The sequence below is a fragment of the Simochromis diagramma genome, unplaced genomic scaffold (genome assembly GCF_900408965.1).
Source record: "Simochromis diagramma unplaced genomic scaffold, fSimDia1.1 OVJJ01000618.1, whole genome shotgun sequence".
Taxonomy (NCBI): domain Eukaryota; kingdom Metazoa; phylum Chordata; class Actinopteri; order Cichliformes; family Cichlidae; genus Simochromis; species Simochromis diagramma.
In genome coordinates this window covers 11,654,531-11,666,771 of record NW_024387423.1, presented here as the reverse complement: position 1 = coordinate 11,666,771, position 12,241 = coordinate 11,654,531, and positions in this window count along the sequence as shown.

The following is a 12,241-nucleotide window of genomic DNA, read 5'->3' as shown; positions in this document are numbered from 1 at the left end:
GTCTGTATGTATATTTACAACAACACCATGTGAATAATTCGATTTTATAGTAATTATTTAGCATAACAGCTTATCTCCTATTAATGTACTGTATAAGATAAATGATATGATGTTACGTTTAACAAAACAGCAGCTTTGTATAATTATTTAGTCTTTAGTTTTATATAGGCATATTCTTATATATACCTTAAATCAAATGTCATGTCTTCAGTTCCTCTCACATGAATCTCTTCTTATATTTACATTTATTATAAAATATTTACTATTATATAGGACAGGGAGGTTGAACCAAAGTTTCTGGGTTCCAAGATTAACACTATGGCTGTGCTGTTGGGTACAATGAGACTAATACAGTCTGAGGAATTCAAGGATTTTTTTTTGTCTAAAGATAAACATTTAGTGTCCTAGTTACCATGGCGCTGGCTTAGAGTTTAGTCCTCTTTCTTTAGGTGTCTTTTTGCAACAAAAAGAGCATGTGTTTCCCTCATCTCAGAGTTGATGTTTTTACATTGTAGCCAAGGTTCTTGTGGCATGGCAGTTATGTTTGAAAGAGACATCACCACCAGCATATGGCTCCCATGTACACTCAGCAATGTGCCCATTACCACAAGAAGTACTTACAAATATATACGCATCCAAAGTATTGGAACAAGACACTATAAAGGCCAGATACTGAGATCACCTGACACTGGGTTGAAAGCTGCCAAGCTGACATACCAAGATACTTAGGTACCATTAAGGAAATGACATCATTCTGAGCCATCCAAGCCATAGGTGGTCTTGGAGTCATCGTCTTTTCTGCACTTCTTGAGATCAGCATGTATTCAATAAAATGACCCACGGACCCCACTTTCATGCAGCAGAACCTGATAAAAGAGGATGGGTTAGTCCAAGGGGTCGCTGTGCTCATCTCTAAGAAGGAAGTGAAGCACCATAAAACCCAGACCCCTTTATTCTTAATTTAATTTGTAACTTAAATTAAGAAAACTTGATTGATTACCAGTACTTACACTATAATAACAAAGCATCAATTAAAATTTTTAAAGGAAAGAAAAAACATCGTATATGTCAGTAACTTGAAGTACTTATTAACTTAGCATATTTTAGAGGAATGGAAAAGGTGTCATCATGTTACATACAATTATTTTTTAGTGAATGTGATAATGATTGGTAATTTTGTCGCCCCATATTTGTCATGGTCAATGTCTATGTGTTTTGGGGTTTTATTAATATTCTTTGATTTGGTGTCATTCATTGTTTTGGTTCTCTTAGTTGTTTTCTGCTAATGTTATATTTACAGTTTCTATCTTTAGTTTTCTGTCACTGTGCCTTCCCTGTGTTCCAGGTTTCTTGTTTAGTTACTTTAGTCTCCATGATCCGTGTTCCCTTTCTGTCTCCCCAGTCACTTATGTCCTCTTGTCTGTTTCTTTCCTGGCCACAGTCTAAAGCCTGTGTGTCTTTGTTTTTGTCCCCGTGTTTGTCATGCTTCCTGTTTTGTGTTGACACTCTCTCGTCCTGTGTTCATTGTGTTCAATTTTGCTTCCACTGCCCTGTTATGTTCAGTTCCTCCTGTGTTCCCCAGCTGCCTCATCTTCCCTGATCATCCTGCTGTGGATTTATAGTGTAAGTTTCCCTTTGTGTCTCACCTTCATGTTCCATGTACTTAGTGTTTAGTTGTTTTCCAGTTTTGTTTTTGTTAGTTTATTCTTTGTCTCCCTTTTCTTTGAGTTTATATTTTATGCAGCCAAAAATAAAAGGCTTGTTTTTTGTTCTACTCCGTCTCCTTAGTCTGCATTTGGGTCCACTCTCTCCTTTCTGCCAGTGCAGACCTGACAATATTTAGTCAATTCTTTTGTTGGAGCAATTGAAATTATTATTATATAGCACAAATTTAACAGGAAACACACAGTCACAGTAAAGAAACAGTCATTTGTCTTCAACTGTCCCATGTCACCTTTTCTTTATGTCTGATGTCCCTAAAAACTGCAGTCTCCAATCTGTAACAAACCTAGCTAATGGTGAAGCTTATTGATTTTGAGTCTGTGGATTATGGAATACCTGCATAAACCACAGGAGTTCCTATTACAGACTTTCCAAAAAGTCATTCACACAATCTCTTAACCTGATAAGAGGAAGCCACGTTTTATTAGATGTTCAGTTCCATTACGTTCCAGTTGTTGGTTTTCTTGAGAACTAATAATCACGTTTGTATTGACTGTCATAAAATGAAGTAAAATGTCATGTCTCATTAGGTTTTAGAGAGAATGTGTCCATCCACCATGTATGCCCTATGAAATTCCGAGTTAACTTCTAAATGTTTACCAAAAACTATATTGTGAAAAGGAGACAAATTTGCTTGCTTACGTTAGTATTTTGTTTAATTGAAACTAATTATTATCGTTTTTGATTTTGTTCTGTGCCCCATCTTAATCATCACCACACATTTAAGATGTTTTTTCCTGTTCTTGATGTTGAGTTTATCCAGCATTCAGTATAATCATTTATGTTCGAAGTTATTTGGCGTATTTCTATCTTTATCACTATTATTTTTATTATTATTAAAAGTTACTGGAAAAGAAACTGCCATCATTATAAGGCAACAGGAACCTATGTCCAGCAGTTTTTACTGGTATTTGCAGATTGTTTTCTTCTGGCTTAAGCCATGCAGGTGTGTTTCAGGTCTTGGCTTTCATCACAAGCAAACAACTAAAATATATAATGTAATGTAGTTGCTCTTTATTATACAAGTGTGGCTGGAGCTTAAAACTATTAACCCTCTCAAGGCAGGCGTTGCAGATTTGCAACAAGTAAAAGCTAACAACCTGATTACCCCACATACATATTTTATGAGTTTTTTTTTTTACTCAGAAGTACCACTGCAGGTATTGTCACGTCCAGTGTGGCAGACATGTGGAGTAGTAGAAAGGACCCAAAAGGCGGCAGCTCTGGTGCAGGTGAGTATTTATTTACAGGAGTGGGTACAAACAGCAATGGTGGGTGAACATGAAACTGGAAACCTAAACTGGGTAAAACTAACAAAACAAACCAGAAACGAAGATGCAGGGAGGTCCGGGGAAATACATACGGCGAGACGCAGGGAGACCGAGGGGAAACAACACAGACGAACCAGCAACAACTAAGACAGAAGACAAGACTTAAAAACACTCAGAGAACACAGGGAGATCCCACACAGGTGGGGGACACAGCTGGGAGTGATTAACATGACGAGACTAGGGAGCCAAACTGAAAACACTCACATAAGACGCAGACCTTCAAAATAAAACAGGAAACACATACACGCAATGACACCACAAAAACTTCACACAGGCTGGGGAACACATAGGAACATGAAAACAAAACCCAGAATAATAATAACTACTAAAACATAAACACAGAGTCACAAACTCCGGATCATGACAGGTATTCTTTTGTGCATTAGCAACAAAACTTAATTTGAGCCTGAGAGGGTTAAACAGAATACCTGAACATGTTTGCTAAACAGTACAATTTATGCTATTGTCTGGGGATATCCATGCCCCTGACCATTAAATAGCAAACTACTGTTGCCAAACCTTTGCTCAAAGGTAGCTGGGCTGGCTGATTGCTGGGGATCGAGATCACAACTAAAGGTGACTGTTGTTGTGATCTGGTGCTATATTAAAAAGAATGAATTCAATAGAATTGAATTGAAACTATGTTAAAAATATATATATATAATTCTAAGAAAAACATTATAATATATGATTTGAATATAAACTGGAGAGACAGTATAGCTAGAAAGAAAGATTGAACAAATAACTGATCAATTTCATCTCATGTAAGCAATTGAAGGACCTAGAGGAATTATTACTTTGGCAAGTACACACTTTAGACCTGAGAGAATTTAAAGTATTTAAACCTGATTGCTGGATTGTCTGATCATAACCTGATACTGAAAATTAGAAGAATTATCTGAAATCCCCAAAATGGAGTAAGAATGCTTCCAAAATTCCATTTAGAAAATTACTTAGGATAATTTGTTACTAGGAGTTGATTTGGATGAATGCAGCCCAAATTTTTCCAGACCACAAGAGAATACTACTGATATTTTTTCTATGACGTTTGAATTAGAAATGTATTCCTTGGTTAAATGACAATTTATTGGAATTGATGAAAGAACTGATAAAGGATTAAAACTGATGAAAAATCGAGATAATACACCAGATAATAATTTCTAATTATCCAATAAAATAACACGCACTAATAGTACTGACCAGCAGAGGGAGCTGTTTATATGCTAAACATTCCACAAATAACAGACCTCGGTCCTGTCAAGTAAAAATCAGCCCAGAATTGCAACTTCTAAACTTCACCTAAGCTGTAAATCAAGAGTTTATACTTATTACTTTATTACTTCAAACTTATGTAATTTAATGATTCAGTGAAGCCAAATCATTCTGAATCATCAACCTTTTGCAATCTGTTATTGTTATTATTATTAACATATTATTTCTCCGGAGACACTCAATGTGTCTCAAGTAAGAAGAGGTACAGTGAGATTTTTGCTTATCTTTCTATAAATATGAAAGGTTCTAACTCTATTGGTCACATATATATTGGTATACTTCTGCATCTCGTAACAATACAATATCCAGCATGGCTTTCAAAGTCACTTAAAAATATACTGTATAACAGCAGTGGCAGCAGTAAAGTATTGACAGAACATTTGTCAATGTTAAGGTGACCTGTACTATTGTGCACCCTTCTCCCACTGGTCTGTGGGTGCTTTCCAATTATCCATTTTGCTGAGGAAGGTTCCTAACTTAGAGCTGGAAGTATCTCTGTGGCAGCCATTATAAGAGCTGTTCCAATTTTCCAAATACTAAGAAGTAGCCAGCAACTATTCATGCAAACAATTAAGATGAGAAACAAAGTTGAGCGGATCATATAAATGTTTATTGTAGCTGTATTTTCCATTCCACGCCATAACCACGCAATACAATTTATGTTAAGCGGCTTTACTTTTGTACAGGGTGAAGTGTTTGCTATGTGCCTGGGAGCTGGGATATAACAACAACACCTCATCCATGCTTAGGCACTACAGAGCTTTGCATGAGAATAGGGGGAACACCGATTGTGGAGCAAGACCAGGTGAGCCATGAAATGCCACGATAATATAGCATGCAGTAATGTTAGTAAATGATATAACAATATTATACAACTGTAATAAGTTACGTGTGTGATATTTATATTTGTGCTTTGTTTTTGTTGTCTTTCCTCAGGAGAACAATCTCAAATAGATGAAGACCTGGTTAGCATGGTGATTGAGGACTACCAGCCATTTAGCATTGTGGAGGACAAAGGATTTAAAAGATTTGTTAAATCATTAAATCCTACCTATGTTCTCCCCACTAAAAAGGTCATAAAAGCAGTGAAAATTTAGTTTTTACAGAATAAAATGTGGGCAGGACTGAGGCTCAAAGCCTCAGTGTGTAGCTGTCCATACCTCAATGTTACAAAAGCACAACCACTGTCCACACCCCAACCACACCTCACCTCACAGTAAATGATCATTCCCATTTTAAGCATTTCCAAATGATCATTTTCCATACTGCCATCACTACAATATACATGTTTTACACACTCCTTTTGTTGTTGACATTTACAGGCTGTGTGCAAAAGGCCACACTCTTCAAATTCATGCAAACTAATATTTTTACATCCAGTAGGTGTCCTACTAGAGCAAATGAAGCTTCAAGACGCTTTGCGCTGGGGTGAACCAATTGGATGAAAAGCTTCAGTGCTTCATGAAGCCTCATCTGCCCATCACTACCTGTAATGCATGACAGCACTAAGCTATAGTTCAAATGGTGGCATAGACTCTGTTTTGAATTGTTTGGTATTTTATATGGGTATATGTTATACTATATTTCTGTTCTTTCTGAGTTACCTGGCCTCCGCTCCAGTCCTTCCTGGTTTGGCTGAAAGAGGAGGCTGAGGGTGGAGCTGGTTTAAATGCAGAAGCCAATCAAATGGACTGGACCATCTATTGTGATCATGTAGGGGGAATGGGGTTCTTCTTGAATGATGTTTAGCTGTTATCTCTCTAGTTTTCACCTTTGGTGTATATAATGGTTTATTCATTTGCTATATAACTGGAGCTGTTTCTCATTTGGGCAGGTCAGTTTGTTGAGTTATGTTTTGTTAAGTAACTTTTGAGTAATTTTGTTAAGTTAACTTCTTTTATGGGCCCACTTGGTTCTTAAAAAAAAAGGTTATTTTTTTGCCATTTTGAATTTTTATAATCATCTTGTCCTTTTTGGTATTTAATAAAACCCATTTTTTGAAGTTTACATTTGTACCTGTGTGTTCCTGGCTGCTTGGTTTATGGTACACGGAAAGAATCAAGATGAGACACAAAAAGCATAGAATGCATGAACAAGAGGGACCTGTAGTAACGGTGGTTAGCAGACAAACCGGTGGAGAGCAAATGAAGCCGCTGGCCTTAAATACTGCTGGCTGGTAATCCCTGGATTGCCGTCAGTTGAGCCTACCAGCTGCGTTGATGAGAGCCTTGCCCAAAAGGTGGGACTGTGAGTGAAAACAAGGGAAAAAGCAGCCACTTACCCAGCCTATGACAACTGAAGCCTTTCATTGAACTACCAAATAAACAAAATGGTACTCTCTCTCTCATGGCAGCACTGCTATAATTTTGTTCATATTTAATAAAATAAAAATGTAGACATAAGTGGATACATTGGTTTTGACTGCTAGTGAAAATTGTTTCCTTTACAAATAACTCTCTCACTGAACTAACACAGCCAGTCCCTCAACATGCTTGCACTCTCTGCTCATATTGCCTTCATATTAAATACATTTTTGCTTTTTAAAGAATTTATTTTAAGATAACAAACACTCCCTGGATACTCATCTCAATGACTCAGCTTCACCAACAGTAAAGACAGCTGGAGGAAAAAGAAAACACCAGAAATGGAAAAGTAATGTGATAAGTGTGTGTTCATTTCCCATCAAATTCCAGTTTCTCCAATTCATCTGCTGCAAGCTGTGAGTCTTCAGTGAATGACAGGAAAAAGAGCAAGAAGTGCTGCCGTTTGGCAAATGAAGTATGCTATCTAGAACAGTTTTTTTTTTTTACTCAAAAAGAACATTTCAGACTAATTTGGTGATGCATATTATACAAATGCATGTTACAATGAGGTCTGTCTTGTATGACCACTCTTTTGGCTAATTTAACATTTCCAGGCATTAGGAGTGTAAATGTTAGAATCAAGTCAACACATTTGTACTTGTCCATGCCACTGCATGTGTTGTGATTGTGTTTCTCTCTCTGATGTCCTTGTTTAGAAGCACTGATCTTCAGTCTTTGCTGAATCATTGTACTACATGCAGTTAGTGAAGCCTGGCTCCTTCGCATGCTTGCTTGTTCACCTTGTACTTGAAAGAATACTTACCCGTTGTCTTTGTTTGTGCAGATTCTCTTTGGAATGACTTTCCCTGGAGAGGGATAACTCACTGCCTGTTAGCTTATCAATGTTCATGAGCGAGGTTTTGTGGAGTCATTTGGACCTGTGGGGTTACATTTTAAGCCTGTGCATGATTTCTTATCTCTCTCTATGCCATCAGCAGCCCCGAGTCTAAGCTGGGCTCTTGCACTTGCAATTTCAACCTTCTGCAGGTATTCTGTTCTGTCAGCCATCAGCGGCCCCACACCATTGAAGCTCTAATTTCCTTTCTGCATCTTTCAGCCTCCACAGCTCTCTGCTCCCTTGGCCATCTGCAGCGCTGTGCCTTAACCCAAGCTCTACTTCTCTCCTGGCCTTGACATCTTCTGATCGAATGGCACTGGAAGGTGGCCACCAGGCCCAACATTCATGCTGATGCTCCAGACAGTCTGTTACTCAATCCAGCAGACTCGCCTTTAGTCTTGTTCGAGATCCTTTCAGACCTTCCCAGTTTTTCACTCTTCTCTGTGCTTATGCTTGCTATGCCTCTCAGTGCTATGCATTACTCCTAACGTGCAGGCCAGAACTGCCGTGCTTTCTTTCTTTCTTCGGTGCCCTGCTCTAATCCCTTTCACAGCTGAGGTTCCATTCCATCGAGAGGGGCTATCGGAGTCTAACCGCCAAACACCTCTAATTTCTGTTAATCAATAAACCATGTTCATTCTTTCTAGATCTCTCCTTATTGAAATGCTAGTTTTCCATTTAGCTAACTATTACCTTCAGGTGTGTTTAGGCTGTGACTAAGTTATTGTCATTAAACATATTAAACAGTGCAACTATGGTCATTTCATCTACGTCAGCTATTCTGTGATTGTTGAAGGGCTGATCAAGTCATTAGTGTGGAGGGAAAAGAGAAACTGACTCAGGACACAGCCCTGAGGTTCTCTGGTATTGGAGATGGCATGCCATAACATCCTCGGTCTTTCACTTTGGACAGGAGGAAACTGCTAAGGGTTTAGCTTTGGTCTGACATAGGAAACTGTCCATCCATGCATTCATTTTCTTCATCCACTAAATACTATGACATTAAAGTTGAATTAAGATTTAAAATAAGGTTAAAACTAACCCAGCAGTTTTAAGATGCATGTATATAATCTAGTCTTTACATTGCAGTAGGCAGACAAACTTCTTTAAATTTACTAATGATTTAGTAAAATCTAAACTGATGTGAATTTAGTTCAGGGACATCAAAATAAAGCTCACAAGTAAGCTTTAGATGGTAGAGAAATATCTTTGGTCAGTTAAAATCTGATGTGGATGCTCTTCATAGCAGAAACATCCGGAACAGATGGAACAAGCTAAATGGTATGTTCTACTCTATGCTATTATGTCTTATTGGTTGTGGGTTTCCTCAAATTGATTTTGTAACTTTACACTGGTCAAAAACCAAAGCGAGACAGCTAACTGTCGAAGTTATACGAGCAAGATTGCAAAACAGGATGTTAGCAGCCCCACACTGGTCCCCTCTCTTCTGCTTGTAGTAAAATTCTGTTTTTTTATTTATTTTTTTTTTTTTTTTAATTTTAGCTTGTGATGGGTACATTGACTCTTATTTTGTTCTCTTATTTCACCTTTCCTTTTGTTTTTTGTTTTTATGCAGTTTAGCTTGACTTATATTAACCTTTCATACTTTGTTCCAGGATTCTTCAAAAGTGGCTTCATCCACACCAACAACAGAGCTTTACTAAAGTTGTGTAATCTTTCTTTGATAATTTCCTGTTTTGATCTTGGAGAATTGTGAAATCATGCTGACATAACTCTGGTCGAAATAATAACATAGGCTTATTTATTAAGATTATATAAGTTAAACCACTGTGTTTAACAGAAAGTGTTGCTTTTGTAAGGACAATGACTTTGTAACATATTTCAAATTATAGCTGTCAGAATTACAACTTCTCTTAATTCTTTGGTGGTTAAAGTGAGTTCCGTAATATATGTTAAAATGTAATTAATAACGCTTATAATATTTAGAAAAAATTTGAAGTTCCATTTAAAAGGAGTACAGTGTGTTAAATAGGTTTCAAAGAACATTTGCATTATATATGGTTCTTTTTTATTTTAGTGACGTTGGTATTTTATTGTGCAGAACTTTGAAAAAGGAAATTTTTTCAAGTGTGCATATGAACTGGACTATCTGCTCAACAGTCTTTGTCGCTGCGCACATTTTGCAGTCTGCCTGTGAGAAGCTAGGGACATATCAGCTCAAAATCCACAGTGCAGCTGCTCATGGCGTCCCCATGGCGTCCCCAAGCCTCAGGCCTGGCCATTGATTTCTGGAATATGTTGTCACTGGCATTATTACAATTAAGTAGGGTGGCCCAATTGATAGGATAGTGACTTAAAGTAATTCACAGTAAGGTTCCTGGCATATTTGTAGCTTCTATAAACCGTTTGGTCAATGTATGTTTCGTTTTTAAGACTGACTGATTTCGTCCATCTATCTGCAACGTCAAAAACAAAACACCAAAATCAAGCTTATGGTTATGTTCAATAAAGAGAAATTCTATTCACCTGTCTTGCTGTATGCCTGCTTGTCTATTCTTTACAATATTTCCACTTTCTCACATGGTAAAACTCAGAGCTGACATCATTGCTCAAGTCAAACGATTTTCTTGCTTGCATTTGTGAGCCAATCAGCTTACATTCTGCATGTCTTAAATCTCGGTGCTTTTCTGTCAAAAAATCTTTTCATTATTGATTATTTAATTTGATTATTTTAGTATTTCATTATAAAATTTTAGTTTCGATAATACTTTTTGTCCTAGTGGATTAAAAAAGGGATCTTGTTACTTTTCAGTCAAATAAGCTTGTTCAACAACTTCAGTCTTAAAATTCACCCGCTCACCTTATGGATTTATTCAAAATTGAAGGTACACTGAACCAGCATGGCTACCACAGCATTCTGCAATGACACCTGGTTTGCGTTTAGTTGGACTATCATTTATTTTTCAACAAAGCAATGACCTTAAGACAATGGCCCCAATCAGAGTGCAGCGCTGTCAACAAAACAACGGGTGGCTACTTTCAGGAATCTAAAAAATACGACATATTTAAAGTTATTTATCCATTTTGTGTTTGCTACATAATTCCATATATCTTGCATCATGTAATTGATGTCCCCACTATGTATCTACAATGTAGAAAGTACGAAAAATAAAGAAAAACTTTTAAATGAGAAGGTGTGACCAAACTTTTCACTGATAGTGTGCATGCACATCTGAAAGAAGAGCTTTGAAAAACAGACATTACAAAATGATTTAATTTTGTTGTTTCTTTATGTCATTCTTAAGACAGTGATGGAGACGACCAACGACTCCTTTGATCTAATCGGTACAACTGCAACTGCACCTGATATTGGCAATGATATTGGGCTGATAGACAGTTTGGTTCCTCAACCTTGCTGTGGCTGACTTCGTCTTTGTATCATTTCTTCCCCTGAGTGTGACATACGTAGCTTCAGGTTTCCTCTGGCCTTTTAGCAACTTCATGTGAAAGCTGAACACCACCATCAGCTTTCTGAACATGTTTGCCAGTGTCTACGTTCTGGTGGTGATCAGTATGGACAGATGTGTGTTTGTGATGTGGCTCAGAACCACCGAAATGTACACAAAGCATCCTGTGTGAGTCTGTGTGTGACCACATCATGTTTTGCTTTAGAGATATAAAGATATATGAGTCAGCATCGGCGATGACCCTAAACCCTAACCATTACCTTTATGTTTTGGAGAAAATGTCATTTTTGATGCATGTTAGTAGGAATCGTTACATTCTTTGCTGACAACGCAACAATTTAGAAAAAGCAAAACTTCGCGTAGGGTTAGATTCCTCAACCATGATGGCTCAGAACTCACAGGCTTAAATATTATGTTAAAAGTAACTGTGGTTGTGAAAGCCAATTCTGGTGAAGCAGAGTGTGTAGGATGAACGTCATCCTGTGAGATCATAGAATATTTTAGAAATGTTGCATTAAAAAGAAAAGCAAACTGACATTATTACAGGAAATCCTTCACATTTGTCCAAATCTGGTTTTGATCTGTTTGCAAAGGTTTATTTCAATAAATCTTTTTTTTTTTTTTTTAAGTTTAGCTTCAGTCCTCACATTATGTTTCCACAAGAATCCAACCTCGATGCTGTTGATGTTTTAGTCACATGTTACTTTTTGAAGACACACAAGGTGTTTTTTCAAACTTGTTTCACTACAGCGTCTTTCACAGCTAATAAAGAGACTTCATTTAGATTACAAAACAGGATGCTGACAGAAAACCCCTACGGTAGCCACTGGAAAATACAGATGATCTCATTTTGATTTCAGACCTTTTCTGAAAGCCAAATTCAGCAGGGTTTTTTTTTTTTCTCAGAATGGGTTTATATATAATCAATGTGTCACAGTTTGATCAGTGACTCTTCTGGAGTGGATTCATCAACAACCAACAACAGAGCTTCACTAAAGGTAAATAATATTTATTATTTTGCTGCTGTAAAATTGTCAATAATACATTTTTTTTTGGTTTCACTCTGTCAGACATAATGGACAGGCAACAAGGTTTTTGACTTATTGAAATCAAATTGCTCAACTTCTTCTGAATCTGTCTGAAACCTCACTTTATCACCCAACAATAGTGTTAAAATATGACGTATGTAACTGCCTACATATGCCATATTTTGCACATATTCACGTTAAAGTACAGAGGGTGACACTAATTAATCTTTATTAAAAAAGTCACCCTGTGATTCTTAAT